Source organism: Marmota marmota, unplaced genomic scaffold (assembly GCF_001458135.2).
Source record: "Marmota marmota marmota unplaced genomic scaffold, marMar, whole genome shotgun sequence".
Lineage (NCBI taxonomy): Eukaryota > Metazoa > Chordata > Mammalia > Rodentia > Sciuridae > Marmota > Marmota marmota.
In genome coordinates this window covers 435,118-443,539 of record NW_025999984.1, presented here as the reverse complement: position 1 = coordinate 443,539, position 8,422 = coordinate 435,118, and the positions used below count along the sequence as shown (strand labels likewise).

General features: G+C 44.0%; 1 pseudogene; it reads right to left on the bottom strand.

Annotated features, from left to right (window-relative positions):
* Positions 1-2,695: 2,695 nt before the first annotated feature.
* Positions 2,696-4,025, bottom strand: LOC107160425 (annotated as a pseudogene).
* Between the last annotated feature and the right edge of the window lie 4,397 nt (positions 4,026-8,422).

Below are 8,422 nucleotides of genomic sequence, written 5' to 3'. Positions count from 1 at the left end.
TGATTGAATCTGGATGTGGAACCATGGATACAGAGGGTTAACTCTACTTTGAAATATATGTGAAACACTTTGTGAGATCTTTGGGAGTCCAGAGCTCCTCATAGACTGACTGTGGGCCTGTCAGTTCCAGCTGAATCTACCAGCCTTGTGGAGCTGCTTAGGAAAGGAATGAAAGTGGAGAGTATCTGTGGCAGGAAAATCTGGGGAATGAGGGAAATAAGATATAAGAAGTTGTTGCCCTCGTGTGGCCGGTGCCTGAAATAACAGGACACTGTCCAGTCCTGCAGGCATTTTCTCTCCCTGGTTGTAGACTATTCTCTCTGCTTGCTTCAGTTTTCCTCTCCAAAACATCCTACATCTACTCAGCATTTTCCAGATCAGCAACAGGAGCACCTCTAATTGACAGGCCAGTTTCAGTGGAAAAAGTGGAAAAGACAAGAAAAGTGAAAGTGTACTGAGCACCCATGGTGCATACCTGTAATCCCAGTGACTTTGGAGGCTGAGGCCAGAGGATGGCAAATTCAAGGCCAGTCTCAGCAATTTAGCATGACCTTGTATTAAAAAATAAAAAATGGGGGCTGGTGTTGTGGCTCAGTGGTAGCACACTCGCCTAGCAAGCGTGAGGCCCTTGGTTCGATCCTCATTACCACATAAAATCAAAGGTATTGTATCCAACTACAACTGAAAAATAAATATTAAAAAAAAAGGGCTGGGGATATGGCTTAATAGTTATGCACCCCTAGGTTCAATTTCTGGTACCAAAATTTTAAAAAGGTGGTGTGGAGGGGAAGTGTTGTAAACTGCTTGTCCCAGAAAGCTCTGCCAGAGGGAATAAGCCAGCTTCTAGATGTAGGGTAAAATGATTTTTAGTTCTTCAAAACAGATATTAGACTGAGGGCCTAGTTGATGGAATAAGATTTCTACGAAGAAAGAGACCAGACATGAAGGAATAGGATTAACTTCAAATAAGAAGTCGGCTACTCTTGAAATCAGAAATTAGAGTATATTATATCTCAAGGAGTGGGACAGAGATGGGGAAGATGGGGCTATTGGGGTGTGGGTCATTTGAGAATGATGGTCTTTGAATGACTTGGTGTTCATCTGAACGGCCGGACAGAAGACAAATGGTGAAGTACAGCCATGTTTCTGATTCTATAGATCTAGGGTAGATCCTGAGACTTCATAGTTTTAACAAATTACCAGGTGATGCTGATGCTGGAAAATTCTGAGAGCCCTGGACAGTGTCCTGCTATTTCAGGCACTGGCCACACGAGGGCAACATCTCAAAGGTCTCAAGACATTCAGTAAGGCCAAGGCAGCTGGGGTTCCCTTCCCGATTTGAGAGGGATCAGGTCAGTCTATTGTTGCTCAATCCACTGGCAGAGAAGGAAGGACCTGTCATAGTCTAAGGACCAAATTTAAGTAAAATACCAAAGTACACAGCTTAGGTGAAAAATCAAATGAACTTGTCCTAAACTAGTGGCCTCAACTTACCTTGTGGTTCCCTCTACTGCCTGTTTCTCACCTATCTCCTGTGACAAGCCACAAGAACTTTTAAACAGAGCTTAACTTTTTCTCTATATTTTAAAAATGAGTTCAGCCATTTGTCTTTAAAATTCTCCATGAAAATCAAAAAGGACTTGTTACTGTTTACTTATGTAAACATATGTGATTTTTTTCCTTTTTAAAATATATTTTTAAAGTTTTTTAAAAAATTATAGGTGGACACATATATTTACTTTGTTATTTATTTTTACATGGTGTTGATAATCGAACCCAGTGCCTCACATGTGCAAGGCAAGTGCTCTGCGACTGAGCCACAATCCCAGTCCCTCTTTTTCTTTTTTCAAGGAGATAGGCTAAGTACCTCATACATTTCACCATACCCACTGACCTGTTGAAGTCCTGCAGGCATTTTCTCTCCCCTGTTGCAGACTATTCTTTCTGCTTGCTTCAGTTTTCCTCTCCAAAACATCCTCCCAATGATAGACATTCTCTTTTTGTCAGCTCTTCCTTAAACCCACCAGGCTATCTCCAATGTGTGTGTGTGTGTGTGTGTGTGTGTGTGTATAAGAGACAGGAGAGAGAGAGAGAGAGAGAGAGAGAGAGAGAAAGAGAGAGAGAATCCAGGGGCATTTTACCACTGAGCAACATTCCCAGACCTTTTCTTTTTCTTTTTTCTTTCTTTTTTTATTTATTTTTTCTTTTTTACTGTATCCCAGGCTTCTTTATTTAAGAACAAAGTATGAGTGATGTGGGGATTAAAATCAAGAGCGTTGAACTTTGACTTCCCTCCAACCAGTTCCCTAACTCCCCACCCCCACCCTTTGAGCTTCCAATTCCTTCCTTAGTGAAAGAAGAACTTAATCCCAAAAGCCCTGGTCCAGACTCAAGTTTCTCTCCCTAGCTCCTCTTTCCTCTACCCCCGTACCTGGGAAGGGCAGGCAGTTTGAATGCATGGGAGAGCCCAGAGTGGTGACAGAGACAGAGGGAAAGGCTTCCCCCTCAGGAAAGGGACCTGGGAGTAGAGCGTAGTGAAGTGAGGGCTTCCGTAACCTGGGGTACCAAAATGGGGCCCTGGGGCCAGAGGAAAGGATACAGATTCCCCTGAGAAAGGAGAAGCTGCAGCCTGAAAATCCTCTCATGGGGGAATAGTCAGTGCTTTTTGGCGCCGGTTACAGAACCACACTTGCCCCTAGCGTTGGGCAATGTGGCTGATCTGCTGCAGTGTGGGTTCACTGCAGGAACATGTACTCCAGGTTGCCTCTCACTTGGTTCTAGATACTCATTCGTTTTCTCTTCCGAGCCTGCAGGAGGGTCTTTGCTTTGCATATCTAGGCAAGTAGGGAAGGGGTGACAAGGTCAGGCTTTGGACCTGCTGAAAAACAGCACCATATTGAGGGGTCAGTGAGTTGAGAGCACATTGCTAAGGAGACAGTGACTGGATTTATCCCCAGAGCCAGAGGGTATAAAAAGGAGGAAACTGAGCTGGGGTTGAGGCTCAGTGGCAGAGCGCTTGCCTTGCACAAGTGAGGCACTGGGTTTGATCCTCAGCACCACATAAAAATGAACAAACAAAGATATTGCATCCATCCATAACAAAAATATTAACAAAAAAAGGAGGAAACTGGAAGGAGGGGGTTAAATCCCCCAACAGAACTGAGGGATCATACTCCATCCCATTGAGAATGCTGCCCTGGGCTGGGGAAGGAATTGTAGCTCAATGGTAGAATAGGAGGGCCAGGCTCTGGATTCAATCCCTGGCAGAGAAAAGAGAGGGAGAGAACTGCTGCCCCCGTGTGGTAGAGCAAGAGCTGCAGGCCAGGGAGGGAAGCAATCTCAGCTGACCCCAGTGCAGGCCCCTTCCCACCCTCACCTCCCGAAGGTTCTCATTGTTGTCTGCTTCCTCCACCCACTTCTGCAGCAGGAGCCGCAGCTTGCACAAATTCTTGAAACTGAGCTGCAGAGCCTCAAAGCGGCAGATAGTGGTTTGGCTGAACACCTTCCCAAAGAGAACCCCCAGGGTGAGCCCCATATCATCCTGGTTATATACCAGGGGGATCCTCTTCAGTTTCAGTAGCTTGGAAAGTTCTTTCTGCAGAGCCTGGATATCTTGGGACTCCCTGGGGGTTTTGATCCATCTTCTCTTCCTCCACTTTCACCACAGCAGGGTGAGCAATGCAGGGCTCAGGGGAGGCCCCCTCAGAGTTGCTCTCCATCCCAGCTCCCACCTCGCTCTCAGGCTGAGAGGTCTCCAGGCCACCATGGGGGATCAGGCCCTTTCCAACCTGAGGTCCACAGTATGCCACCCCTCCACAGAACTCATAGGGTGGAGGGCATGAGGGAATCCCTCACACCTCCAAACCTGGCCCAACCCCCGGCCCAATTTCTGGACCATCAGGAGGGTGTGGGAAGCTTAGTAAGGTTTGAGGGTCAATCCAGCCTGGTTCTGGCCCTCCTGGCCCATCATCCCCACCACCAGGAGGGGGCCAGAAGGCAAAGTTCGAAGCCAGATGTCCGGCCATGGGTTAGAAGGACACTCCAAGCTGGGAACCTGAAGAAATACCTTTTTAATTTTTGAGAAGGATCTTGCTAAGTGGTTTAAGCTGGCCTCAAACTTGCTTTCCTCCTTTCTCAGCCTCCCAAGTCTGGAAATACAAGTGTGCACCACTGCACCAGACTGCCTATCTCCAATTCTGAATCATCATACTGTCTCTCAATCCTGTTGTTCATCAGTGAACCTCATGTTGAAAAAACATACAACCCTACCATCTTGGTCCAGTATAAATAATTAGCATTGGCTCAACACTTCCTGTAGCTTGACAAACTTCTGAGTTTTTTGATTTGGGGCACCAGACCCGCAGAGAAAGTAAGTCCCATCCAATGTGAGTGCCATTTCCCCTCCTATTCATATAAAAATTCTTGCCTTCTTGAAGGAAGAGCATCTCCTTCTTTCCAAAGTAAGGAAAAAAATATCTTTTAGCATTTCCTCTCTCTGTCCCTACCCTCACCATCCTTTACCCAGGAGCCAGAGCAATTTTGTAAAATGAGAACTCCCATGCCCCTATCATCACACCCCAACTCCCTGTCAAGGCATAGCACAAGGCCCTGTGGGTACTGGCCCCTGCTCAAGATCTAAGCTCAAACTCATTCTTTGATCATGTTAAACTCTCTCCAGTCTCAGGGGCTTTGCACATTCTGTTCTCCTGAAGGCTCTTTTTCTTTTCCCCCTACTCATTTTGTTTCCTTCTCCACTTTTAGGCTTTGGTTTTAATGTTACTTCATCTAAAAAGCCTTCTCTCAAGTCTTTTTGTTTGCTTTTGGTACCAGGGATTTAAATCAAGGGCACTTGACCATTGAATGACATCCCCAGCCCTATATTGTATTTTACTTAGAGACAGCGTCTCACTGAGTTGCTTAGCACCTCACTGTTTGCTGAGACCGGCCTCCTGTCTCAGCCTCCCAAGCCGCTGAGATAACAGGTGTGCACCACCGTGCCCAGTTTTTTTTTTTTTTTTTAATATATATTTTAGTTGTTGATCTACCTTTATTTTATTCATTTATTTATATGCAGTGCTGAGAATCAAACCCAGTGCCTCTCACTTGTGAGGCAAGCACTCTACCCCTGAGCCACGACCCCAGCCCCATTCCTTCAATTTTTTTTTAATATTTATTTTTTAGTTTTCGGCAGACACAATATCTTTGTATGTGGTGCTGAGGATCGAACCCGGGCTGCACGCATGCCAGGCGAGTGCGCTACCGCTTGAGCCACATCCCCAGCCCTCAATTTTTTTTAAAATATTTATTTTTTAGGTGTAGATGGACACAAAATATGCCTTTATTTTTAGGTGGTGCTGAGGATCGAACCCGGGTCCCGCCCGTGCTAGGCGAGCGCTCTACCGCTGAGCCACAATCCCAGCCCCTCCCTCAATTCTTAATGGAAAGGTAACTCGCCTCCACCCTTTCTCCTCTCCTCCTAGCATCATATTTGTATCTTTTGATTTTTTTTTTTTTGGTAGGTGTGACACTGGGAATTGAACATCAGGGGTGCTCTATCACAAAGCTGTATCTCTAGCCCTTTTTGTTTTTTGATGTTAGGAATTGAATCCAGGGGTGCTCTATCACTCAGCAACACCCCATCCCCTTTTTATTTTTGTACTGAGGATTGAACTCAGGGGAGGTTTACCACTGAGCTAAATCCCTGGTACTTTTTATTTAGTTTGAGACAGATTCTCAGTAAGTTGCTGAAGGCCTCATTGAGTTGAGGCTGGCCTTGAACTTTCAATCCTCCTGCCTTAGGCTCCCAAGTCACTGAGATCTACCTTTGAGTGCAGAGTCTAACAGACTCCTAGGTGCTGCTGCTGCTGCCTGCATAAAACCCCTGAGAACCAGTTTTAAATGTCTCACTTGCTGCATTCATCACTGGCCTCACAAGGGCAACTTCTTATATTCCCAGGCCCACTTTGAGTTCCCTTATGGCTACATGTTCCTTCTCATTTTTAAATTTTGATACTGGGGATTGAACCCAGGGGCCCTTTACCACTGAGCCACATTAGTAGCCCTTTTTATTATTATTTTTATCATTTATGTTTGAGACAGGGTCTCACAAAGTTGCTTAGGGCCTCCCTACATTGCTGAGCCTGGCTTTAAAGTTGTGATGTTCCCGTCTATAAAGTTGCTGGGATTACAGGCATGTCATCATGCCTGGCTACTTCTGGTTTTCTTTTTCTCAGGGTACTCGTCTTCCCTATAATGCCTCTTGTATGTTCCTAAACAGTCCTGTTCTGGCTTCATGTCCCTTTGGAATGCATCTTTGGTCATCCTGCAATATTCTACAGAGTAGTGAGGAAAACCCAGACACTGGAGTTGAATAAATAAGGGCCACTGTCCTAGCTCCACCCATCTAAGGCTGGGTGATCTTGGCAGGCTAAATTTTCATATTGCTCAGCCTGTTTCCTCACTAGTAGAGCTTGGAGAATCACTACTTTAACCCTAGTAACTCTGGAACTTGAGGCTGGAGGATGGCAAGTTCCAAGCCACACTGGGCAACTTAACAAGATCCCACCTCAAAATAAAATAAAAAGGGCCACAGATGTGGCTCAGTGTACAGCACCCCTAGGTTGAATCCCTAGTACCACAAAACAAAAATAATAAAAAATAAAAATATTTCTGCAGTGCTCATTATGTGCAGCAGTTGTGCATGACTTGTAAGTAGTAAACATTGTTTATGAATAAAAAGAATTAATTCTAATCAGGTGTGATGAAACACTGTAATCCCAGAGACCTTGAATGCTGAGGCAGAAGGATTACAAGTTTGAGGCCAGCTTCAGCAAATTAATGAGACTTTCTCAAAATAAAAAAAATTTTAAAAGGGCTGGGGCTGGGCACAGTGGCATGCACACCTGTAATCCCAGCAGCTTGAGAGGCTGAGGTAGGAGGATTGCAAGTTCAAAGCCCAGCAACTTAGCAAGACCCTGACTCAATATAAAAAACAATAAAGGGCTGGCATTGTGGTTAAGTACCCCTGGGTTCAATCCCTGGTATAAAAATAAATAATTCTGTTATTTAGGCTTATACTTAAGCATATACTACAAGGTAAACTTTTGGTATGTTCCATTTCTATGCTTTTTTTTTTTTTAAGTTGTAGTTTTGACACAAAATCTTTATTTCACTCATTTTTTAATGCGTTGCTGAGGATTGAACCCAGGGTCTTGCACATGAGAGGCAAGCGCTCTACCACTGAGCCACAATCCCAGTCCCTGTGCTGTACTTTTTCGAAGGGGCATACTTTCGCCCATATTTAGATGAAGAATCACTAACTCCATAACAGTATTAGAAAGAGAACTAAATCTGTGCTTCTAAATCATTGAGGAACATCTTGAGTACTTGCAGTGAAGTCAGTGATAAAAACTTCAAATGCAGGGGCTGGGGTTGTGGCTCAGTGGTAGAGCGCTCACCTAGCACATGCGGGGCCCTGGGTTCAATCTTCAGCACCACATAAAAATAAATACTATGTATTTTATATAGTATTTCATCTAGTGAACTAAAATATACACATGAAAAAAATGTGTAAACATAACACTTAAAGTGTAATGTGAAATATATATAAAGAAAGAAAAACTTAAACACTTAATGTAAGTAATTACACATCTAGGTCCCTATTAATCCTGTGACAGATATTTATCAGCTTCATTTCATTCATTCATTTGTTTATTTATATGTGGTGCTGAGAATCGAACCCAGTGTCTCACACATTAGGCAAGTGCTCTATCATTAAGCCCACAACCTCAGCCCTATAAGCTTCATTTTATACATGAGGAAATAGGTACCAAGAGGCTAAGCAGTTTGAACAAAGGCACACCATTAGTAAATGAATCTGAAGCCTGGATTCTACTAGTCTGATACTCCACTCCACAGAACTGTGGAAATTACATGTCAGCTGCTTGACCCAAGAGCCTGATTTTTCCCTCAAATTCCTTAAGAGTGGTGTTCCTGGTGCAGGCGTTGTGGCTCAGCAGTAGAGTACTTGCTGAGCATGTGTGAAGCACTGGGTTTGATCCTCACCACCACATAAAAATAAATAAGTAAAATATGGATATTGTGTCCATGTACAACTAAAAATAATTTTTAAAAGTTAAAAAGAATGGTGCTCCTCTGTCCCCTAAGTCTTAACCATATAGCTCTTCAAATATTTGACACTCTCTTCTCTCCCCAGAATCCCCACATCTAGTTATTTTCATTTGTCCTTTCCCTCTCTTACGCTGGTGTAGATGTCACCTCATCCTGCAGTACGCACACAAAGCCTACCTCATAAATTCCTATAGCCCACTTTACACATTACCATTTTTTTTTTTTTTGGATACTGGGAGCTAAACCCAGGTGCATTTTAACACCAAACTATATTTCTAGCCCTTTTTGATTT